The 26,746-nt window shown below is 46.4% G+C and overlaps 1 protein-coding gene across 1 annotated transcript in view; it reads left to right on the forward strand.

Annotated features, from left to right (window-relative positions):
* The window catches only part of LOC133354780 (uncharacterized), a 417,798-nt gene that overhangs the window by 293,107 nt on the left and 97,945 nt on the right, over positions 1 to 26,746 (forward strand). The window lies entirely within an intron of this gene.

Raw genomic sequence — 26,746 nt, forward strand, 5'->3', positions numbered from 1 at the left:
TCCCGTCTCAACATCAACACAAGCCACGCTATCAGCCCTCTTCAGGGCCAAACAATGCACCACATAGGCCCCGGGACAAGGATCCTCCAACTGAACATTGAGGGACGAAGTGCGAGTACCTCGTGATCATAGTGACAACCCATAACATCGAAGTCCTGAATCTCCTAGAAACCCACGTCTTGGATGGCTTATATGCCAGTCGCTACCACATCTATGGCCACAACCTCACGACGAGATATTACCACCCGAGATATGGCTTGGTCATAATGTGACGAACACCATCACAGACTTCTGAAAAAGAAGCCACCTACACCACCAGCATCAAGACAAGGGAGCTGCACATCACCAACGTGCATGAAGCCCCTAATTCAAAATGGCCAAAGCCAGCGCTCCCCAAGTTCACCATTCCCAGCCCAGTCCGTTAATAACTTTAACAGACACCGTACTATGTATAGGGTTATACAGTAGATTAGGCCGACGGTAAAGACCTCACCGACTGGATGTCTGCCGAAGATCTGCACCTAGTTTACGATCCCGAACAGCTCGCTGACAACATGACTACAAGCCAGATCTCACCATCGTTTCCAAATAACAAAGTGGGAGCACGCTTCACGCATTCTGCAAAACACTCCCAAACTTCCCCTAAAGTCAACATGGGCCCATCATCACCCCCATCGGCATCGAAATCTCCGTAATTCTGTCAAAACGGTTACCAAGATGGAACCTCGCCAAAGCGAACCGGGACCACTATAAGGAGGCTGTAGACAGAGTGGTGAGTCGAATTAGCGCGACACCGGAAAGTTATCACCGTTTTGTTCGCCTCCTTACTGCAGCCACCAAAGAATCCACTCCCTTCTGTACAAGAGAGACCCAGGACCTGCTCCGACAGTGCAAGCAGTCGGGCAGCCACACGTTGCAAAGGCCCTGCAAGAGTCTTTAGACTCAGCCAGACATCAGCGGTAGATCGAGCGCGTTAAAGGCCCTGGACTTCACACACTCCAGCCGCCAAATCTGAGCTCTACCACAACATCTCGGTGCTGCTAATCCAACAGAATACCGGACCGCATGAGTCTTGTCCAACTTTATAGCCTCCAAACCAGTGGAGAACACGACAGGAATGCTCGACAAAAAAACATCAAGCGAGAGATTCATCGCCAGTGACACCAGACATTGGCCTCAATTTCTTCACTAGACGCCACCGCCATCAGCACAGGGGAAGCAAGGGAGGGTCTGGCTGAAATGAAGACAGGCAAGGATACTCTTTGGTTTTTTCGGTAAAGTCACGTAGGTAAAAAATAAAATTAAAATAAATTAAATCAAGACGTTTCGGAGGTAACACAAGCTTCCGTCTTGAGGTGGCACCGTCACAGCAAAATTACTGTATCAAGTGGGGAGAACTTTAAGAGACACGAGACTATATACAGGCAAGGCTGCTGGCAGAGATCGTATCCCCCCATGATTCCTCCATCACTGAGGCCCTAGGAGATTCTCCAATGGCTGGCAAACCTGTACACCGAAACCATGAAAACCGGATGCATTTTTTCCGTGATAACTTTCTGAAGTCAGACTCATTGCAGCTTCATCCTCATGCATGATATAATCTGCATGTTGTTACTTGTGTTTAGGTTATTTAACAATAAGTATTGTTTATGATGTGAACACTTTAAGTGATAATTGTGTGCTACCCTCTACGAATGCAGTTTGTAAAAAAATAAATGAAATTCAGTCTTATTTGTGTTTAAATAACGTGTCGAGTGGCCGGTGACTCAGGCTGTGTCAAAGCACTGAGCTGGCAGTGCTGAGATTCTAGGTTTGAGAATTCAGCACCAAAAATTAGTGTGAGCTTACCTCCCCATCACCGGGAGGTGAGGGATGGTGATGATGGTGGCTCATGTCCCCACCAAAAATGAACATCAGTGGAAGGATGCTGATGTTGCGCCATAAACACATTCCTGCGGAGGGAGCTGGTAGGAACGTTGGGTTGCTCGGTCAATGGCCAGGGTCAACGGCGGCGTGGTGTATGCCGCAAATATGCCCGACTGTGAGGGCGGGCACAAGCCGGCGCAACGGGGTGACCAGCCCCTCCCCACCCTCCCCACCCAGCCCCTCCCCACCGCACCCAGCCCCACCCTCCACACCCAGCCCCTCCCCACCCTCCCCACCCAGCACCTCCCCACCGCACCCAGCCCCACCCTCCCCTCCCCACACAGCCCCTCCCTCCCCACCCAGCCCCTCCCTGCACGACGGACGGACGGACACAATAATCCCCTGTGGGCTGGTGTAACCAGGAGGTTCCAACCAGTATAAGGCGCTGTCGGCAGCTGACCTGCCGCCACGCTCACGGGCCGACAGGGGGCAGCCGAGAGAGAGCGAGGTTGGTAGGGGTTGACCGAAGATCAAACCCCCGCCCCTCCGTGACCGTAGGTTGACACCCCGGACGTAACTGTAACATAAGTTGAATAAAAGACGGATTCCAGAAGTCGTCTCAACGAGCTTTATTACATATGTGATAGTGGTTTTGTTGAAACGAATAAACTAGGACCATCACCGCCTCGACTGCCTTCGCTACCCATGGCTACTCTGTAGTCGCCCTGCCTCTGCAGAGCAGCAGAATGAGCGGATCGCTCTTCCCGCGCGAGCCATTCGAGACTGCCTCTTCTTGTTTTCTCCCTCCGCGATCACCACCATCTCCTCCATCTCCTCCCTGTCCTTCTCCAACACGACGTCCTCTTCCTCCTCTTCCTCCACCATCTCCTCTTTCATCTTCTCCTCATTCTCCACCATCGTCTTCTCATTCTTTGCCATCAAGGTCTCCTCCTCCTCCAGAACCAATGTGTTCTCGTCCTCATCATCCTCTTCTTCCGGAACAAGTGTCTTATCGTTTTCATCATCCTCCTCCTCCTTCGTCTTCACGTCGTACTCCACCATCTCCACATTCTCCTCCCCGATCTTCTGCTCCACCTCCAACCTCTCCTTGTCCAACACCTCCAACTCCATCTCCTCCTGCTTCAACTCCTTCACCACGTCCTTCTCCACAACCTCTGTCTTCTCTACAGAGGCCTGGGTGCACGAGGAGGCCTGCACCGGGTCCGGTCTGCGAAGAGACGAACACGAGACCATTCTATTCTCCCGCTACGACAGAGATTGCAGTCTGCTACCGATCATCCAAAGGTTGGTTTAAACTTGTGTCAGATTAACCGGGCTTACTAATATTAGAATAATAATTATAATACGCCAGCAGCAATAACTAAGGCAGGAGGCCAGTTTTAAACCACGACCAACAAGGGACAACGAGCGCTACCGCTGGGCCATGTGACCTCCACAATCGTGGAAGATTTCCACGATGGTGATTTGTGTTTGGAAGAGCCACACTCCTTCGCGCCGGGGCATCTCAGAACATGTCGCACGTGAGAAGCGACATGCATCGCATTCTCACCTTAACACATTTTGAAAGGGGCCAACCCCCGGTGGTAGCTGTCACGCACGGTATAAAGTGACTTAGCACCTGGGCTGAAAGCGGGCGTTGGTCCGCCAATGTTGTGACGGAGGGTTTCCATGGTCAAAATAATACGTGGCTTGATCATTACGTGGCCTCACCCAAACATCAATCGTGGAAAATAAATCTGTTTGTAGCCTAATCTACGTGTGGGTATTGCATTGTCCGCGTGGTTGTGAGGGTGGCAGGCTCGCAGTGCAGTGTGAACGCTTGAGCCTCACAGCAATAATTGCATGGGTTCCATTCCCAACTTAGTCCACTTTCTCTGTTTGGTCGAAATGTTCTCCCCCTGGACTGCGTGGTTTTCCTTCGGGTTCTACAGCTTTCTTCCAAAGCTGAACCCACGACAGCCATGCAAGTGGTGTTGGATAAACATCCCAATGTAAAAAAAATATTGTAGTCAATTCGGATATGCACAACAAAACCGTGTTCCCTACTGCGAACAGAACGTAGCAGTTCCCTCCTGAAAAGTCTTGAAACTCCTGGGTCAACAAGTGTCAAAACAACAGTAATAATAACACACACAAAGGACACACGCACATTCAGAGTGGCTTACCGTCGTTCAGTGGCTCCAGAGTTTGCGTCATCTTTTCTCCAGCCCAGAGCGATTGAGCCCTGGGCACTGCCGGGAGAGGTGGTGGTGGTGGTGGCTGTTGTTGTTGCTGCTGCCCCTTGTTGACTGGGCTCACGTGTCCCCGTACTCTGGATCCAGCTATGAAGCAGCGCCTTCACAGATGTCATTCGGTGATTCGGGTCCCATCTGTTGGAACACAAGGACACACACGTGGTGAACATGGTGAGAGCGATGACATGAGAGTTGATGCCTTTGTGTGTCGGCATAATGGTCCAACTTTGCCAAAAACATCGAAGATTACACTGCAAATTGCTCATTTAAAATAGTCAATTTCTCTTTTTTAACCAGGTAAAACGCACTACTGAGTGTGGGCGACCTGCCCACACATGATGACAGCTCGCCAAAGTGGCCCATCAGATGCTTATAGTAACCAAAAAATCTCACCGCATGTTTCGGAATGTATACGGAAAAAGTGCAAAAATAAAAAATCCGTGCGACCACCACCGGGAGAGATGAACTCTAAAAGTGCAGGCGTCAGGGCCGGGAACGAACGAGCGATTGCCAATCACTTGGGGGAGTGTGACTAATGCGGGAATCCTTGATGGGAGGGAGAGGCGTTTATTACCGGAGGCAGCAGCTGACAAAGTCCAACAATCTTGGGTTTTGGTCCTTGAGCAACAAGTGAAGCGGGGAACTTGTCGTCACCTCTTCCTTTTTGGGGTTCAGTGGCTTCCCCAGAGGATCTGCGGGAGCCGTGCACGGCGGGAGAAACGCGGTCTCACGATACGGCATCGCGCCCCCTCGCTTGCAACACACCGAGCAGCAGCGCAGAGGCACAACGACGACACGGCCCGACGGGAGCGCATCGCGCTGATCGTCGCAGAAGTGCGCCTCTCAAATCTGACAGGGCCAACCTGATCATTACCGCGGTGTATTGACCGCGCTAATATTACGCGCCCTCTGCTTTCAAGTGGACGTTAAAGATCCTGTGATGGCACTGGAAAAGAATCGGTTCGTTGTATGCGCGCATCAGAGCCCAAATTTTGCCCAAATAAAAAAATGACGTTATAAATCAGCCTGTTAGATTTACAAATCAGTAACGGTCACCCACAGACTACTGCAGGCTGTAGAAATCAGTGGCCCCTTCCTTAGCGTTGAAAGCCTCGTGCAAGTATAACGACAGAGCAAATACGAATTTTCCGAAAACATTAATTTTGATAATAACGCTATCAGGATAATACAAAATTGCCTGGACTCTGATCTAACTTTCATGATGCGTGTGTCGCATTTGAAAAATGAGAACTTAAACAGCTGAAACAACAAAGGTGAATCACTATGGAGTGTTTGGCATCATCAGGCATGGGCATGAGTGGAATAAAGGGGACACTTAGATCCGCAGTTGATTGTCGGGTTCGGTCACAAAATGATCTGATCAAGTGTTTGCCATGAAGACTCTCGCCATTGTCACGTGATGTACAGGCATTCAACGCCAACTTTTCTAGATTGTATTATGACTTCCTGGGTCTGGTCCTGAGGATGCTTGACACAGTTTCAAGTGGGAAGTTTTCCTCATCTAATTGCTGCCAGATTTGCCTATTTACGAGAAATCACGCACGGCCGTTTGAGTTGAAATAGTCGGCACGTCACGAATTGCTCACACGCCGCACGTCGGGTGATGGAGGGTTCTTTAAGAGACGCAAACATTTGGCCAGATCACGACAGAGTTGCCTTACCTGGAAATCAATGACGAATCAAGATGTGGAAGAAGAATTAATTGAATGTACCAAGAGGGCCCCCCCCCCCAAAACTACAACAGCCCTGGGCCCCTATCGAACTTTCTAATTTCTTTCTAGATTTACTAGATACAGCAATCGTGCTGTGACGGTTACACCTAAAGACGGAAGCTTGTGTTGCCTACGAAACGTCGTGATTTTTTATTTAACTTTTATTAATTGTAATTTATTTTTTTATTTTTTACCTACGTGACTTTACCGAAAAAACCTAAGAGTATTTCTACTTTCTATCGCTCGTCCCTCCCACTCACCAAAGTACTTTTGTCTGCGGGGAGCATTGTCCACGAAGTTTTCCGGAGGCATTCCCAGGACCTGCACACAGTTCGCACAAAGACACGGGGTCACCCAGATAACCTCAACGGCCTGTCGTGGCAAATGCTGCGTGGCACCAAATAAGGGCGGCACGACACGCAAGGGTCACGTGACACCAGGCACTTGACACGCGGCGCCAGCTACTCATTTAAGGCCGAGTCGACCTCGTGGCGGCCTAGGATGGTTAATACTTTCACGATAATATCTCTCACACTTCTACACACAAAGCAAAACACCGGCCATTCGGGAGATCATATTCTTGGGTTTTTTCGGTAAAGTCACGTAGGTAAAAAATTTAAATTAATAAAAGTAAAATAAAATAAAAATCACGACGTTTCGGAGGCAACACAAGCTTCCGTCTTCAGGTGGAACTGTCACAGCACGATTGCTATATCAACTTGATCAACTTGATACAGCTATCGTGCTGTGACGGTTACACCTGATCAACTTGATCAACTTGATACAGCTATAATGCTGTGACGGTTCCACCTGAAGACGGAAGCTTGTGTTGCCTCCGAAGCGTCGTGATTTTTATTTGATTTTTATTTTATTTTACTTTTATTAATTTAAATTTTTTACCTACGTGACTTTACCGAAAAAACCCAAGAATATGAATCCTTGCAGTCACGAAAGCTTCAAATCTAGAATTCGGGAGATCATCACGTGGCATAAACCCGCAAACCAACGGGGGATCGCAGCAAACGCCGTGTGGACGATACCTCTATGCAGGACTGGAGGTATTCCGTGACGTTCTTGGCCTTGAATAACGCCCTTCCAGTCGCCATCTCCACCACCATGCAGCCGAGTGCCCACATGTCGACTGTGCTCCTCAACTGGTAGCCCAGAAACACCTCCGGAGCCGTGATGTTCAGGGTGCTGCAAATATCTTGGGCTGCATGTCGCAAAGACAAATAACAAAAAATTAACCCGTAAAAACAAAGTTTTTCACTATAAATCCTTTATATGCATGGCGGCTAGAGTCCTCTCGTCCTCTGGCTTGAGATGGCTACCACCTATGGGTCAGATGAATGGCTGCCACCATTAAGCAATTGGTAATTAAATGTAATTTATTTTTTCCTAAAAAGTGTAAAATTTTGGAAAATTTTTTTCAGGAAAATACATTGTCACGCACAACGAGTCTGTGTGCAAAATGTCAGCTCGATTGGATCACGGGAAGTGGGTTAAAAAACGACTGAAAGATTTGCACGGTCGTAAGCAAGCAAGCAAGCAAGTGAACTTAATATAAAAGATTTTTAAAAAATCCTCGTTTAACCTTTAAGAGCATCATCACACAGTGTCATCACACCGCAATGTCGTCGCACACACGTGTACACACATCAACACACTAGTACACACATCCCTTGTGTAGCCTTTAACAGACTGTTGTGGCAATTGCTGTGAGCGAGTAGCAGCTATGAAGGGTGACATGGCACACGAGGGGGTGGTGTGGCCGACACCACGCCCCGGCTGCCTTTGTCTCCACAGTGCTGATGTTTACACAACGCACCAGGTACTCGATTAAGTCTGAGTCGATATAGGGGAGGCCCCTAGGATCGGTTCAAATATTCACCACGGTTTTTAGTCGTAAGTGGGACTAGAACGTGGGTTCCTGGATTTACAGCGTAGTGTGTCAAGCACTGCGTCAAACGCTCGCCGCACTCGCACAGACCAAGCTGAGCGTTCAATGTGAGAAGCCTCAGAGATGCCGCGATCACTCGCGGTTTCACACACACCTCGTGGTTTCACACACACACACTCCTTTGCTCACAGACGCACGCAGTTAAGGTCACTCACGTTGGTGTCCCACAAAGAAGCTGGACTCAAAGTCGATGAGCCTCACGGTGCCCGCCACAGTGTCCTTGAGCAATACGTTGGCCTAGACGAAGAGAGGCAAACAGGGATTCACATTCAGAGGTGATGCTCAGAGCATTCAGCAACCAGCAGTGGACTGTTCTTGTGCTGCCAAAATACAAATTAAACAGATGGGGTGACACGGTGTCGCCCAGGTAAGTCGTAGCGAAATTAGATGTTTCCTGAAAGCTGTGTTGAGATAAGATGGCAGTTGCTAATCGCTTGTAAAGCACTCTGAGATGCGCCAATGTAGAGAGTGGCTCCATCAAAAATAAATTATGATAATCATGACTACCGCTACTCCTACTACAGAAGAGCCTCACGAAGGTTAAAGCGACCGGCAGAAGTGAGTGATAACGAGTTGAGGAAAAAAACACACACACTTGCACGGATCCAGTTAATGCTTTCTACCACGTGCTAAAACGCGTTTTACATCTTTGCAAGTCGTTCTTTTCATTCAAATTCATTGTCTCCCAAGATTCGGGTAACACGTTGAGCAATGTTGTCTCTCTGGGGCGAGTTCCCTAAACAGCAACAACGCGACTTCGAACCGAAGTTGCGCTGAGCGCCGTGTCCACTCACCAGCTTGAGATCCGCGTGGACGATGTTCTTGGAGCGGAGATGGCGCAGGGACTTGAGGATTTCCTTGGTGTATGTTTTCACCATCTCCATCTCCAAACCCTGGAGTCTCGCTGCCTTTGTGACTTTCCTGAGGCTATCGCTGTGAACGAGGCAAACAAACGATTGCATTTGTCAGGGCTAGGGTGAAGCGCTGATTCTAATCATTTTTATTATAATAATTGACATTTGTACAAGGCACAGCAGACCCAACAATGTGCTTCAGAGCGCCATACAGTCAAATATGTACGTATATTTTTAATCTCTAATTTATCTACATATCACAGGAGATGTGCGATTTTAGTTTCTTTATAAATGGAAGATTCGCTGTGGTCAGGCGCAGTTCTTCAGGCAAAGAGCATTTCAAATCGCAGGGCCTAGGAGCGAAATGTCCCGGGCTCCAAAACGTTTTTTTTTACAAATGCGCAGCTGACAGACCGGCATGGTCACAGTGTGTGAGGACCTCGACACTTCTAGAAGGTAACCAGAACGAGGGAGAGAACATACCGACTTGACACGTGCTCACACTCAAACCCTCACTCCAAAAAGGGAAAAGACAAAGATCCCCCGTATAGCCTGAACACAATGTTGAGGCAAGTGCTGTTGAGCGAGCACCTATTAAGGCGGCACGGCACATGAGCGGGCGGTTCGCAAACACCACGTTCGACCGCCTTTGTCTCCCCAGTGGTGATGATTTTACACGCCGCACCAGGCACTCAGTTGAGGCTGAGTCGACCTAGGGGAGGAGGCCCAGGACAAGTTCAGATAATCGCTAGTGTTGCCCGTGAGCAGGAAATCGAACTCAAGATTCCAGGTTCGCAGCACAACGCTCTACAGCCTCCCATACCCCCTCACTGACACACCCACACACGCACTCACAGACTTACACTCCACAGAACTGAGTGACGATATATAAATTCACACCTAGGCCCTTCTTGCTGTGAGGCACGAGGGTGACCAATGTGCTGCCGCCACGCAGCTGATCGAGTGGGCAAGGCGACGTAAAAAGTTGTCAGGGCTGACAGAGAAGAGAGAAGCTTGCAGCCCAACGTGTGACATGTAGATATGTGCATCCCCAGACAAATGTTGGCTTCACAATATCACAACGTATGCGGAGGCGTGGGCACTGCAAAACAACGACGCTGACCGATGCGCGCTCCCTACCCCAGCAGCTCCATGACGATGCAGAAGTGTCTCCTGAACCAGAAATGATCCAGGACATTGATCGTGTTTGAGTCTTCATTGTCTTGCTCTTGAAGTGCTGATGCAATCCGGCTCCCCATCCCCTCGGAATTCTTGTACCTGGCACTGAAAAAAGGAAGTCCACAATTTCAATTAAATAATAATGACGATAATAACGTCTTAGACTTGCAAAGTGCTGCAGTCGTCACGCGCTCTCGACGCGAGAGAGAAAGATGATGACACAGGCGCGAGATGATTGACATTGTTCGCCGCTGCGAACAATAGCCCAAGCTCTGAGGTGCTTTACATAGCAATCCTTTCCCGTTCCGATGACGAACGTGTACGTCATCAAAACGAAATAGAAATAAAAACTAACAAAAAATAGTTCTAGATTTGAAGCTTTCGTGACTGCAATGATTCATATTCTTAGCTTTTTTCGGTAAAGTCACGTAGGTAAAAAAATCATTGCTACAACTCGTTGGGCTCTCATGAAATTGTATTTCCGAGACCAAGGTTCTCTGCAAACCTCCTGGCTACCATCAAAGGTTTGTACACGAAGCCATACAAATATACAAACACAGACATAATTTCAACCGTGATGACGGTTACAAACTGAGTAATCATTGGAAAGATGTGATTAACCATGCAAAAAAAGATTTAACTACACTTATTTGCCAATCTTATTTGACAGAGAACCATTACAGTTTTACCATGTTTAATGGTTGTCCCCCGTCACAGGTTGCGTCACAAACCGCACCTCTCCATAACAAAGGCTCAGCCTTTGTTATGCAGTCTATTCTTAGTCTTATGCCTCACCTTACCATATTAATAAAAAGTATGCGGCCCTTGCCCCACCATCTTCTCCAACCATTATATAAACGGAGTGGTAGCTCCTGCAATCTCTCATTTACTTGATACAGCTGTCGTGGCTGTGACGGTACCACCTGAAGACGGAAGCTTGTGTTGCCTCCGAAACGTCGTGATTTTTATTTTATTTTACTTTTTTATGTTTTTACCTACGTGACTTTACCGAAAAAACCTAAGAATATAACATAAAATAGCTTTATCGGTAGAGAGGCTCCCAGAAGGCTATGCCGAAGGGCCGTGCAGCATAGTCTGGCACCAGCAACCATAGAGTGCGGTTATGTCGCTACAGTTCTCTAGGGTGAGTACGATGTTCTTAAAAAACAATGGCGCTATGCCTCTCTGAATAAAATTGTCGAGATGCAAGGGTGAATGAGACAACTTGCAGACGTTGTCCCGCCGTGCAACTTGCAAACATCTCGGAACGCCAAAGGGTTAAGATGTTTTCAATCAATCAATGAACGTTTTTTTTTAATGTGGGAGGAAACGGGAATGCCATTATAAAACCCTCGAGTGTGAGGGGAGGGGGGCAATGCTCTTTCCCCACAGAGACTGTAACACGTGTGGATGAATCCACTCCCTGCGTGGCCATCGCCTGGCAAGCCAGGGTTATAGCACCTCGACGCACAACGGGAAGGGAGTTTCTCCGCCTTTGTGTGATCCACCAAACCTGGCTGCCTCCACACTGCTGGGTTACAGGCCACGTGCGTAGAGTCATCACCTGGTGCAGGAAGTCTCAACGTTCTCTCTCTCCATTCACCAATTCTGAATTCTTTTGGTATTTGCGCAATTGGTATTTGCGACGTGGGTTTGTGGCTCTGGCTCCGGATGAAGCAATTTAAAGCCGTAATTATCTTGAGCCAGCTCTGAGCATAGTCCCCGCATGTGTTTGTGAGTCACTCGTGCGTCTTCAATAGCAACTCAGCAGCTCAGACCTGAGATGAGCTCGAGTGTTCGAGGCCAAGGCAGAGGCCGTGACGACGAACACAGCCTTCATAGCGCAACACGAGCACGAAGGAAGGCGATGGTGGTTAACAGACAGTTTGCAGTAGCTTCAGAGTAGGGGCCAATGATATTTTTTATCCCAAATGTACTCATTTGAAGGTGATATTTGTAGTATTTGGATGTTTTGCCAATACCAGTCGCGTTGTTTTTTTATAGACTTGTGAGGAAACCAGGGAACGCAGAGGAGACTGATGCAGACTAGGGGGTCAAATTACCAACTTGATTTAAGAAGGCGCCTGAGTCAGGAATCGAACTTAGGTCCCTTGTTGCTGTGAGGCACAAATATCCACCACTTAAAACCACACTGCTGCCCAAGATGAATAAAATTGACAATGTCAGCCTCAATAGGGTCCATGCTGCTGTGAAACCTTACCTCGACGGGATGTTGAGCATCTTCACGGCTACTATGGTGTTGCTCTTGTGGTCGAGGCACTTTATCGCCTGGCCCTGACCCCCAAACCCAATCGTCTCCAGCACCTCGTAGCGGTAGTTGAGGTGTTCGTTCTTGAACTGCACAACAATCGCGCGGCGGTTAAGTCACCGATTTCAATTGGCGCTCATTTAATGCGTGCCAATTCCGCACTCTTTGAAGACGAAGAAAACAGATGTCATTTAGGTGGCAGCGTGGCAACACGGTGTTACCACTGTGAGCTTGTAATCACCAACACACTGTTGCAGAATAAGATCATTGCAGTCACACGTCCAAACAAGAACCTCTGTTGGACTATATAGTGACGGAACAGTGAATGCGGGCCAAAGTTCTTGACACCAGAACCTACCGTGGAGCTGATCTGTCCACTGACTGACCATTGGCTAGTCATCTCTACGATGCACATGCCATTCTTCCACTGTGATGGTTGGTGTCCACTGATGACATCATTCAAGCCGACAATAGTTCGGTCTCAGCTAGGCTCTGTCCTGTGACCTGAAATCATTTTTCAGCATTGGGATGCTTAGCCAATTTCAATTACATTGTGTATGTTTATCAATAGGAGGGCATCCCCAGTTGCAGATGTCCCTGCAGAGCAGACAGTTACTCAGCATCTGGCCTGCAGGTGGGTATTGGTCTGCCAATTGTGAGCCATGATTGCTGCTATATGTGTATTCCCAATTTGGTAGTTTGCAGGTGCGTTTCCAAATTAGTCTAATATGGGCCGTGATGCCGGTACACAATGGCCTCCAAGTTTTTTATGAAGTCACGTCATCTTTAATGTCCACTGTGAAGCAGACAGCGCATATCATTTAATGGTTTAAACACATTGCAGTATGAACCAGGGTGTCCGCTGGGATTTTTCTGATACTGTGTGATAACGCAGTGTGTGAAAATGCTGTCTTGAAGGATGCTTATGGCTGATGATGGTGTGCATGGTGATGTTGTGTGTCCTTGTACTGCATGTGAGGAAACTGTGCATGATGGCACTGTATGTGTGTGTGTGATGATGACACCAGAAGAAATATCCAGGGCGTAATATCGCAATTGAACACGCCACGAACGCACGACTGCTGGGCCAAGTGATCACCGTCCCCAAGGCCAATGTTTTGTGGGGAGACTTACCGTGATGTAATCATTGTTTTCGTCATCATAGCCACCATTGTTTGTACCCAAGGCGACGTTGTGGAGCCCAAAGTACCATATTTTACTTATGGCAGCGAGTTCCTTCTGCTGGTCATTAGTTAGGAAATTAGTGCCAAAAATCTTCCGGATTTCTGCAGACGTAAAAAGAACAACAATTATATTTTGGTAAAATTATTACCCTTGTTTACCCAACAAAGCATCACTTAGTCTCAAGACTCCTTCTCGGGAGGTTCCTGGCAAGATTTTGGAGTAGGGGGCAATGTAACATGGAATCTCAATTGAGTCATTTGCAGTGTAACTTTTCAGCATTTTGGATGTTTGGCTGATGTATATATGTAACATTGCGTGGGTTTTTTTCTAGCTTTGGGATAAAGCTGGAAAACGCAGAGGAAACCCATGCACAACAGGAGAACGTATAAATTCGAGACAGGGAAGGCACCAGAGTCGGAAATCAAACTCAGGTCCCTTACATCTTGTTCTGAGACGTAATAAGTGTTATACCCACTGCGCTGCCACCCTACTGTCCAAAGTTTAGATCCCATAGAAATTCATATTGCAGTTGATGTTGTTACAGTACTGATTCTCTAGGACAGAACGTCACCTTTGCGAAGTAAGTTTAGCAGACTACGATCAAATAATGATTGTAACCATCTTAAGAGAAAATATCAAAATAAATATGGTCATCATGGTTAAATCATAACTCTTGCTTTCGTAAGAGCGGCATTACATTATCTGTCCCACTGCACCAGGCAATCAGCTGCTAATCACCTGAAAACATAAACATGCCTCCATGCAACACGACTACTTTGATTTTTCCCACACAACATGGCTGTTTTGACATAAACTCTTGAGAAATCGCCATCATGGCGTCCCCCATGCAACATGGCTGTCACGTCCCCCATTCAACAGTCACCGTGAAATCCCCTGTGCAACCCCTATGCAACATGGCTGACACAATATCCCCTATGTAATATGGCCGACGCAAGTAACCCCCCCACCGCTCAACTATGAAAAATGGCCGACGTAACATCTACTATGTGACATGGCCGACATAACGTCACTCCGCCCCAAGCAACATGACCAGAGTGACGTGCTCCACGCACGATGACCACAGTGATGTTCTCATTTCTGTTATTACCTTTGGGAGATTTGCTCCGGATCCTTTTCTTCGAGAGCAGCGCACTCCACGTCCTGCAGCATGCACACGCATTTTCAGAATGGCTTGTCTACACACACACAAAGAAAAAGGCAAAGCGAATGGTCCACCATACAAGCTTCCACAAAATGTTGGGGCAAGTGCAGTTAGCGAGCACTGAGCCAGCATCGCTGAGCTCCTGGGTTCTATGGTGAAGAGGCATTCTGATAAACACAGAGGTCGGCAAGCAGAGACACGCACACAAGTAAACAGGGCGACAGGTAGACACAGGGATAGAGAATGAAAATATTGGCGTGAATCACATTACCACCGACACTTTACCACACGAATCGAGGAATCCGTACCTCCATGTCGGTGACTTGCGGAGCAGGATCCGCAGAGGTGATATTGCTTTTCTCAGGTTCTGGGTCTCTATGGATAGCAGATGAACATGCGGGTCAGACACAGTCTAGGCCGCCCAATGGCATAATTTATTATGACACTATACGAGTCACAGGGGAAGTGGGGGGTGATGGGTGCGGCATTGGTTCAAAAGCCATTATTGTACTGCACTTCTGTGCTCCTACGTTTTTGTCCCCGCGACTTAGAGGCCGTCTATAAATGACGTCACGCGATTTTGGACGATTTATGACCCCCCCCCCCCCATGTCACACGGCGTCACACAAAGTCAGATCCCCCACTCAAATATGACGTCACAAAGCTCTGACCCCCCCCCCCCAAAAAAAAAACATGCTTCAAATCGCTTGAAACTATTGTCATTGTAGTGTGTATTTAATGTGGCGCTGCACACTGATGTTGTAGGAGAAAACATTTATTTAAAAGTCTATTTAATTAAGTAGAACGTGTTGTCTATATTTAAAGTTGCGCATTTTGATGTGACGTCACATTTCTCACCCCCCCCCCTCGTCACACATCGTCACAAATGTGTGACCCCCCCCCCAAGGTGCGTGACGTCATTTATGGACGGCCCCTTAAGCATGGCCTCAACAAGCACCCATATGTTCACCAAGATCTCACATCAACACGAATCCACATTATTAATACGGACCCATATAATCAACATGGACCCACATCAACAAAGACCCATATCATCAACACGGACCCACGTTATTAACACGGACCCACATGATTAACACAGATCAACATCAACACAAACCCACATGAAGTGTTCGCTCGGGATGGCTTCAGCTGCTGCTGCTTAGTGCGGCCGTCTTCTCCGTGAAAATCTCGTCAATGAGGCAACGACGCACGTGAAGCGATGACGTAGGGATCACGTCATTAGTGACGTCACAGTCCCGCGGTAGTGCCACGTGACCACCTGGCATCCCCCCGCCCCACAATAACCGCCCTTCGCCACTTAGTGGCAGTGACGTAACAGTGGCGCCCCCTGTGACGTCACCCGGCCCCATCGGGGGATGGGGTAGCGGGGGAGGGGCCAGCGGGGGGTATTGGGGTGAGAGGGGCGGGGCTACGGCCCCCGTGGGTCTCTCCCGACTTCGATGGCCGCTCACAGCCAACACCGCAGGGCCTCCCTCTAGGTGGACTCAGCCTCAACACGAGGCACCTGGCGCTATAGAAACATCGTCCAAGGCCTCGCCATGGTATCGTGCAGTGCCCCTGTTTGTTACACACTTTCATTGCACTTGCCGTGTTGCCTGTGTTTAGTCCTTCAAGTCTTTGACGCTTCATATCCTGCGATCTACGAAGGCGACGGAGCCGCAATCTTCTACAATTAAGACGCCTCGCGCCACAAATCGAGATTTCATTAAACAGCTCCCCGCACATCCTGGGACTGGTCGTGTTTTTTTTACTTAATTTTTATAATTTATAGTTCTACATTTTCCGTGGTGAAAAGAATGTTCTATTTTAGAGTGTAAAGGAAAGTGTATGCATTGAAAAACTTGTTTTTATACCTTTAAAAAATATATGAACTTGCACAAGTAAAGAATGTTAAAGTCGTGTTTTCAATGCCTATACTTTGTATAACGACTGTAAATTGTGTGTCGGTGTATTTATTTCATGATTCTACGTGAACGTTAGTATATACACAGCATTACACACGCTTCCGATAAATAACTTGATACCTCAGTCGACTTTACCTGTTAACATAAACATGTTTTATTGATCTCTTTCTAAGTTGACTTGTTTATCTTTCCTACACTTTGCACTCCCATCGTGTTTTTGTGTTGTTGTTGCTGCCAAAGTTCTTACCTGCCCTTACTGGACATCTGTGATGAAGAGCTTGATGGGAGTCCTGCAGTAAAAATAAACATTCTTCTTCTTGGTTCTTTCGGTAAAGTCACGTAGAAGGGAAATAATAAAATAATAAAAATAAAACGTAATAAAATAAACTGAGAATGATATTATCATATTATTTTATGATGTTTTATTTTCATTATTTTATTATTTCCCTTCTACGTGACTTTACCGAAAGAACCAAGAAGATGAATCCCTGCAGTCACGAAAGCTTTAAATCGAAAAATAAACATTCTGTTACCCCACAAGTCCTCAGCACCCAGGAGCTCCGACACTGTGTTTGTGCAGGAGGAGGCAATGGTGTTGTTACTGCTGCTACGTGTCTCATCACTATTGAGACATTTGCAGATTATATTTTGCTACGGGAGTAAGCACACACACACACACGGGGAGAACACACAACACTCCACATTGAAGGGCCCCGAGTTGTGGGTGTGTTTGGCCGAACAAGTCCTGCACAAGGTGGCATTAGTCGCACCTTGCCCCACAACACGAAGAGGTTTTTGTGAACAAACTGGACTTGTGATGCTGAGGTCGCCGGTTTAAGTCTATCTCCCACCCAGTCACCGACTCACACAGCCACTCACCCCACTTAGTCACTCGAGATCCGCAGCTCTCAAACTCACTCTCACAAACTCACTCACACTCACTCTCAAACTCACTCTCTCGCACACTCACTAGCACACTATCCCACTCTCACACACTCACTCTCAAACTCACTCACTAGCACACTCACTATCACACTCTCACACACTCACTCTCAAACTCACTCTCTCCCACACTCACTCTCTCACACACTCAAATTCACTCTCTCACTCACTCTCTCATACACACTCTCAAACTCACTCTCTCACACTCACTCTCAAACTCCCTCTCTCCCACACTCTCTCACTCACTCTCTCACACACTCACTCTCAAACTCACACTCACTCTCAAACTCCCTCTCACACACACTCTCACACACTCACTTTCAAATTCACTCTCTCACACTCTCAGACTCACTATCACACTCTCAAACTCTCACACACTCACTGTCTCATTATCACACTCACTGAGTCTCCCTTTCACACTCACTCTCAAACTGTCTCACACTCACTGTCTCATACTCACTGTCTCACACACGATGGGGTTGGTGGCCAGCACCATGGCGATGTTTACACACCGCACCAGGTACCAATTTGAGGTTAAGTCGATCTAGGGGAGGGCCAGCACGGCTTCAGACTATCGTCACTGGTGTTAGTGGCCGTGAGTGGGAATCGAACATGTGTTGACGGGTTCGTCATGCAGTGCGCTGACCACTACACTAACACTTCCCACCCACACATATAAACACACACAGGTACACATTTAGATGAACACAGGTTAGCACAACAACCGCCATTCGCCACTAAGTGGTGGTGACGTCAACACGGCGCTTGTGCCAGGCTATGTGCACGCTAAGGCAACGTGACGTGTCGAACGGTCGCTGGCCGTTCGACACGTCATGACTGGCTGATGCACCACCTGTACCCCCTACTGTGTCAACTTGCTGTGCTTTAGCCACCCGGCGTTCCGCTCGTTGTTGTGAGCGTCGCGCCTCCGCCCTCCGTTTTTGTTGGAGGGCGACTGCCTCCAACTCGCCCAGTAGCATCCTTCACGAGTCTCCTCCACAGAGGCCGATCTTGACACCGCTGGTACCAGTCATCGGCAAGTCCACTCAGCTCCACATCCTCCTGTATCACATCACTCCATATCTTCTCTAGCCCTTGCCGTGCTCGTTTAACCCCCTCGATCCGGCCAAACAAAAGCTGTTTAGGCATGCGGTGGCTGGGCATGCGGGCTACATGACCCAGCCAACGCAGCCTTGCCTGCCGGAGGAGCTCACCGATGGGACTTTATCCCGATCTTTCAAGGATTTGTGTGCCTCTCACACAATCCAGCCAGGTTAAACCCAGGAAGGATCGTAGGCAGGCCAGCCTAAATGTTTCTCACCGGCAAAGATGCCCCATCAGGGGGTCCACGTTTCACAAGCATAATACACCCACAGGTGAACACACATATACAAGGAAAAACAGATGAATATATATATATCCAGAGGTAACCACACACAAAACATGCATACAAGTGAACACACAAGCAGGTGGACACACAAAGTTACCCAACAGGATGACTTCAGCCAGCATCTGGGACAGGTCATAGAAGGAAATGGACTCCTCAGCCTTGCCTGCATCCTTCCACTGATGTTCATCTTTGGTGGGGACATGAGCCACCATCATCACCATTCCTCACCTCCCGGTGATGGGGAGGCGAGCTTACACTAATCTTTGGTGCTGAATTCTCAAACCTAGAATCTCAACACTGCCAGCTCAGTGCTTTGACACAGCCTGAGTCACCAGCCACTCGACACGTTACTTAAACACAAGGCACAACAATAAGACTTAATTGCATTTATTTTTAACTGCATTCGTAGTGGGTAGCACACAATTATCACTTTGAGTGTTCACATAATAAACAATACTTATTGTTAAATAACCTAAACACAAGTAAAAACATGCAGATTATATCATGCATGAGGATGAGGCTGCAATGAGTCTGACTTCAGAAAGTTATCACGGAATAAATGTCCACACAAAAAATTAATAAAAAATTCCTGGTATCGTGACGTTATCATTCATCAGGCATTTGAATGGCACCCAAAAGTCAGTGACATCTCAGCTGTTGGTGATGAGATTGAAAGGTCCCTAAAGGACACCTGTTGCGCAAAACAAACCAGGCCAAGTGGCTCTGCGGTTGAGCAAGTGGCTTGCAATCACAAGGTTGCGAGTTCACATCTTGTTTGGGGGTGGGGGGTGGTTCACTCAGCCCATCATCCTTCCGGGGTCGATAAAATAAAACACTACTTTGCGTGGTCAACAGTGGTGGATATCCTATGAATAGACCCCCCCCCACCTGCCAAGTGAAATTTTCACTGCTGGCTCCGGGTTCTCAGTAGGAGATGAGCACTGGCTCAAGGCTCATTTTAGCAGAACATCACTTTCACTTTTTATTTTACAAAGGAAGACCTAAGAGTGGACACTACATTTGAGGCGTTGACTAAGCGGCATTAGAGATGGAAGTGATGGAAATGGTAGTGGGTTTAACTGCACTGGCTGACGTGATTATGGAGAAGGGTGAGATTATGGCTTCTGCCGTAATCCTTGTGACGCATCTTCTTGGTTCTTTCGGTAAAGTCACGTAGAAGGGAAGTAATAAATAATAATACCGAAAGAACCAAGAACATGAATCCCTGCAGTCACGAAAGCCTTGTGGCGCAGTTAACAAATCCTTCAAGGTTTGTTCTTTGAGACCTCATCATCACCATGTGGCTTTAGGTCTTCCTCTTGGATGCCACTCTGATGTGTCTCGGTAACTTACCCTCCTCCATCCTACACACGTGCCCCAACCATTACAACTCCTCTCTTCCTGCTGATGTCTACAAAGTACTCCAGTCACATTCTTTTTGAATCTTCAAGTGCCACGAAATGCATACGTCATCTGCTTTCATCTGCATTCACATACCAGGAACGTAATTTCTTGTTTCAGACGAGATACTGTTTCAATCCTGCCACAAGCTTAAACAGATTAACTATATCCAACTCTAATACTCGCCCTGCCCAAGCTTTTTTCCATCACTACAATCCTGGGCAGAGGTCTAACAATCACGATGAGTGGTTAACCCCAACTGTAACCACGACTAGCCATTTCCTAGCCGATACACAACAATAGCCACAACACCAGAAACACCACAATACCAGCATTAGGTTGAGCTCCCATCGCTCCAACAAACTCGATTGACGTGGACACATCCACAGCGAGTTTAAAGAAAATGGCTCAGACAATGGCTCTCCTGTCTCAAGTCCAAACACGCGGCTTGAACATGAAACTCCAAAGACCGCTGGCTCTGTTGTAGCCGACATGGGAATCGTATCCGTTGGACCCCCAGATAACGGATCTCAAATCGCACAAAGGGTGCAGATTCGGTGCGATTATAAGTTGAGTATTTGTTCACCGAGAGAGGCCAACATCGGTGGTTTGATAACACAATGCCCTGGCTTCTTGCACGTAACAATATCAATGTTCAGGAGCTGAACGCCAACGTCAAGATCCGCTAGCCACAAGAAGGCTTCAGGGGTGAATGTAGTTTTGCTGTTCCTTCAATGATGGAATGCAGACTACACTAGTTTGGGTCGCATGGCCACAATCAAACTGTCGCTCATAATGTATTTAATTTCACATCTATGTTGATGATCTGATGTGGTTGACGGTTACACCAGTGTCTTCAAGGAATGTCAAAGCCAGGAGGTTTGGGTCTCAAGCGAGGTGTTTATTTTGGATGTTCGCATTAGTCCACCGTCAACATTCTTCCAGATCTGGGTGAGATTCGAGGATGGTGACGGAGCGATCCCAGGATGAGGATCGGGACTTGGATCCGGTGGCAATGAGCATTGCTGAGCTCTTAGCTGATGGGTAGGTTGTCATTGGCAAGAAAATCTCTGCAGAATGTTCACCAGAACAGGGAGCCAGAAATGTGCCGTCACTTTGAGTTTTCTGGTTAATTGTCCATTCAGCAGTCTGTGTACGATATTCTGGCTCAGATTGCAGGGCAGTGACTCTGCCAATAAAAGGGCAGCAGCTCGCAGCACATCAGCCGAGATGACCCGGGTCGTTCCAAGTTTATGTTGTGGGACGATTCTTGATTTGGTCTTTTCACAGATCTGTTTCATGTGGCACATGAAGGCCAGGCTGAAATCGATAACACCAAGATTGCTTGGAGTGGGATCATAGCGCACCGAGCCACCGCAGAAGGACACTTGGAGGGTGGCATCAGGTGAAAAGCGCATGCGGTGGTTTTGAAGGAATTTTGTCAGAGACTCCAGCTAAGGAAATATGCCTCCAATAACGGTAGATCAGTTATTCAGAGTATTGGCAATGTTCTCGAGGTTTGTGCCCTGGACAGGCAAGGGCTATGTCTTCTGCATCTATGGCAGGTCACTTATATTTGTTAAACGCTCGTACCGAGACCTTGAGGGAGGCCATTGATCACGATTCTCTTGCAGCGGCTGTGTTCACCAATGAGGTGCACACCCTAAGTGTACGGTTGCTGTACAGTAGAGCGACATACGATGATCTTGACCAACTTCAGCAGCAAGCCGTGATGCCAAACAGCGTCACAGGCAGCAGAGAGGCCAATCATTGCCGCGCCGGTTTTCAATGAGGGTGAAGGTGGCGATTTGTTCATAGCAGCCGCTACAGCCAGTTTGAAAATCCGGCTTCATCTGGAGGAAAGTTGGCAGTCGATAATGGGGCAAAGTCTGGCAAGCGTGGCTCGTTCCTTCAGTGTGTAGGTGGAGGAAAAGAGGGATTTGTTGGGTCTGTAGCTGGAGGGTGAGTCTTGCGGCTTTCTGGGTTTCAGGATGGCGATGACTTTGGCTTGCTTCGTTGCGTTGGGACAACAGATGCACAGTTGAAATCACGACTTAAAAGGTACCACCCCAGGGTCTCTCACTCGAGTAGTTGTTCAATGAGAGACACCAAAACCCAGGGTTTTAATCAAGTGCCTTAGCATTGATTATTTAAACATACATTACCTTTGTGTTTTATAAAGAGAATGATTTCATATTTCACCCATGCGAATTACTGAACTTTTCAAAACAAAATCAACTGCATGTACGACAATCGAAATCGAGGGCAATAGTGAAGACAAAAATGACGAGGATAAATCCAAGGTACATCAGACACAGTCATGAAAAAATCCTCCCCATTGTTCTAATATAAAAATGTTAAACTACGCATTTGGACAAATTATAATACCATGGCACAATTCTGTGCAAATTCACGGAGGCAAAAAACCTCACAAATCTGCTTGTAAGCTCACAACTGTGTAGATGTATGGCACCAGTCTCGCTCACTAACCCCAGCAACATGTATAGTGCATTGTAAACATGGATATACGCAGATGAATAAAATCCCTTCACTAAAAGTTAACATTTAATATCAATATCGTCGTCTTCTTGCACACGTTATTTTCTGCTGGAGTTCAAATCCCTACCAGGAGCCGACTCGCATCATCATCATTCCTCCGGGATCCGTGTGATAACAAAGAACACCTCTGAGGGAATTTAACAGAGGTGCTGTTTCTCCTTCCATGGGAACAGTGGTATATTCCACTAATTAGGCCATCGTAAGCTAAAAGCATCGCCTGCCTAATGCTCGTGAAAGCACTGGGGACTTTTTAAATTGACTACCAATCGACCCCTATGACTGACACAGTGTGGGGGAGGCCTTTATTCAGGAGTGGATTCACAAATCTGAATACATCAGCTCACGCCCGCTGTAAATTACGTGATGTATGTGTGGCCACCCCCACTCTGAATCCCACCCCTACCACCCTGTTAAAACAAATGCTGCTACGTGCAGCTCACTTATGCTTCCTCCATCCTTATCTCTCCCTACTTTCTCTGCCCTCTCATCATCATTCTCTCATCCCAGATATCCTGACCAGGTCATTCCTTCTCCCCGCTCCACCCCTTCCTGATTGACCCTTCTTATTTCTTCCTGCTGCTCAGCTTGAGCAGCGCCCTCTTCAACTCTCTTCCCTTTCAGGTTCTCTTTCTGCAATATTTTGCTGTCTTTTCTTGGATTTTATGTTTGCACATAGTCACTTTAAGATGTTTTCTTGTTCATGTTTTGTTTGTTTGTTGCGGTTGCACCCGATTCAAGAGCCGAATGGCTCACAGGGCTATACCTAATAAATGAACTTTGAACTTTTGAACTTTGAACTTTCTTTCACTAGAAATGATGTCCTCGACTCTAGCAACCTTCTATGGTGTGCCACGGTTACACGGTTTTATATGTTGACATTATGACTACATGTCCTTTCACACTCTCACTACAATAATTATCCAGTGCTGTCTTCATCCGCGCACGAGTGGTTCACACGGTGTCTTAATGACAGGAAAATGCTCACAACTGAAGTAAGTAAAAAATATATATAATGGCATGTGATGGATTTTTTTTGTGCAGTCACTGGTGACCGGGTTGAGACCATCATCAACTCGCCACACTTGAGAACGTGGTTGAAACAAGGGCGGCTGAAACCCAGAATCAGTAAACGTGATCGCGGTGGCCCCGGATCAGTGTAATAGACACAGCCATTACGAGCCCAGAGACACCCATTCTAACTGCATTCATTTGATACATAGATTGCCCGTGGAAATAGCAACGCCAACATTTGAGTGAAATGGAAAATGTCAAAAACATATTTTTGGCACCTTCAAATTTTTTTTTATAAAACACCCCCATTGTTAAATATCGTTATTGTTCTATAAACTAACCATTTAAAATGTTCGTATTACTTAAAAAATATATAGACGTAATCAGTTGATGGTATGCCAAGGTACTAGACTCAAATCAGAAAGTTATGAGTTCAAATCCCCATTGAAAGCCAACTCTCTCCATCATCATCATCATCATATACTCCAGGTTCAATAAAATGAGTACCACTTTGTGGTAAGTCACCAGTAGTGATGATCCTCATCATAGGAATGTGATATTTTAACTCTTGATTTGGGGTGCCCAACAGAAATGAGCATTACTATTCCACTGCTGATTTTGATACCGTTGACTTCTCACGCAAACTTTAAAATATCGCAGACACACGCAGACACACGACAATTTGTAAAATAATTAAAACGTAGAAAAGCTATTGAACAATACGTGGAAATAAAAAATATGGCTTCTATTCTACTCAAGTAAAGACATACAGTGATGTGTCGAACATGAGTCCAATGCAATTTCAGTTGCACTTTTGTTCTAAAACTCTTATATTCATAGATTTCAGTATCGCAACTGCAAACGAGTATATTCAAGACACCTTAAAGGTGTCGGACATCATTAATATAATACTCATTCAGTGGCTTTACACTTGGGCATATTAAGTCAACCAATTAGGACTGTATTCTAGATTTGAAGTTTTTGTGACTGCAAGGATCCATATACTCTTTGGTTTTTTCGGTAAAGTCACGTAGGTGAAAAATAATAATAATAATAAATAAATGTAGTTGTTTTATTTCTATTTTATTTTGTTTTCACCTACGTGACTTAACCGAAAAAAACAAAGACTAATTAGGACTGTAATTTATGTTTTAAAATAACATGTCCACCTCTCTTGACAAGGGAGAATTGTTCATCCAACAGCAAGGGCTGTCCGATGAACTCTGCACCGAATATTCCCATCAATGCTCGGATGGTGATGGTGCATTCCATGTACGTAGCTTACTTCACAAGCCGTGTCTTCTGCATTATCATCGTCTTTAAAATGACGCCCCAATAAGCACGAATCGGTAGTGTCAAACCCACCACCACTTTAAAGAGACGGGTAGTAATAAAATAATAAAAATAGAAATAATAAAATATTTTATTATATATTTTTATTATTATTTTATTACTTCCCTTCTATGTGACTTTACCGAAAGAACCAAGAAGATGAATCCCTGCAGTCATGAAAGCTTTAAATCGAGACGGGTGACTGTTCCCTTGGGCGTAGGGGGAGCCCAAAGCCTCGCTGTGCGCCTCCTGTGCCACGAATGGAATTTTTTTCGCGATTTCATGAAAATGTGCGCATAATAAAAGTAGATTTTTATTATCACTATTATTATTATTATGAAAAGTTAAATATCAATGTGCCTACTTTGTGGAACTACCCAGTGAGAGCCTAAACTTATTAAGTATTTTGATTATAGTGCGATGCTACTGCTATTGTTAATCCGGCTGTTATGGATTGACTTATGCAGCTAGTGAAGGATGCTGGGTTTAGTGATGTGTGTTGTGTGTGTCGCTATTGTAAACTTTTAATCACATCTGTTGGGAAAACTGTTACGTTGTTCATATAGCATTGTTTTAGTAAGTTTTAGAGGGGCTTGGGTTGGCCCCATTTTTTTTATTTAGTATAGATTTATACTTAGTTTTTTTATCTGTATTGTATTATGATTGTTCTTGGGATCAAACATAGAAAATTTTTTTTGCACTTTCTGTACGCAGCCTGGACGGGTTGTGCTTTTTCTGTAGGATTCTATTGTTTACGTATGTGATATTCAGATTTGTGTACGATGAATTTTAGGTGTATCTTGTAATTTTATTGTTTGTTGCGGTTGAACCCAAATCAAGAGCCGAATGCCTCACAGGGTAAATCCTAATAAATTAAACTGAAACTGTTTTGTTACGAGTCACACAATGAGGGTTTGACCAATTCCTGGGCAAAGAAGCCTTGGTGGTACCTCTATCACAAGGCATTGTTCAACACAGGCGATGTCCTTCCATGTGCTTTTCGAAGCTCGATGAGATCAATTCCAATCGTTTAACGACAAATATTTCCAGCGGGTCAATATTTGAAAATAGAATGCCCAATGAAATAAATGATTCGTGGTACCCTATGCATAATCCAGCCAGAAAGTTCATGATGACCGTGCATTGTCTCCAACATGGCCATTATGAGTCATCAAGGCTACCCGGCAGCCTATTTGTGGACTGTAGTTTTAAGTGTACAGCGAATTAAAGACTCAACCCCAACCACAGAAAACGTTTACGTTGTAGATTACACATCGGTAGCGTCCTACGCTGTCTGGCATCAGTGTGAAACTCCGGCTTGTGCCACTACTGGTACTTGAAGGGAGCTCCGATTGAGCCCTTCTAAAACAGTATATCTAGATGGTACTTGGCCTATGCTTCCTCACTGGTCAGACATCTTGGAAGAGGTGGGAAAACCCACTTTACACCGCCACACGCAAACTGATGATCAACCGCGGTGATGCCCATTTACACTGCTGGATGGACAGAGGCAGTGGGGTTGGATTTCAGAAACTTTGTTGTTACAACTGCCCGTGCCAGGAGATCGGATGAAATTGAACCGGCAAACTCTGGATCGCAAGTCCCAGTTTGCTAATCATTACACCACAGCGGCACCATTAACAAGTAAACAACACTTTAAAATCACAGGTTTACAGCTTTTGACATATATAAAAAATATATTTGATTGACACCCCCCAGG

The sequence above is a fragment of the Lethenteron reissneri genome, chromosome 48 (assembly GCF_015708825.2).
Source record: "Lethenteron reissneri isolate LAM-NWPU_2019-01 chromosome 48, ASM1570882v1, whole genome shotgun sequence".
In the NCBI taxonomy this organism is placed as follows: Eukaryota; Metazoa; Chordata; class Hyperoartia; order Petromyzontiformes; family Petromyzontidae; genus Lethenteron; species Lethenteron reissneri.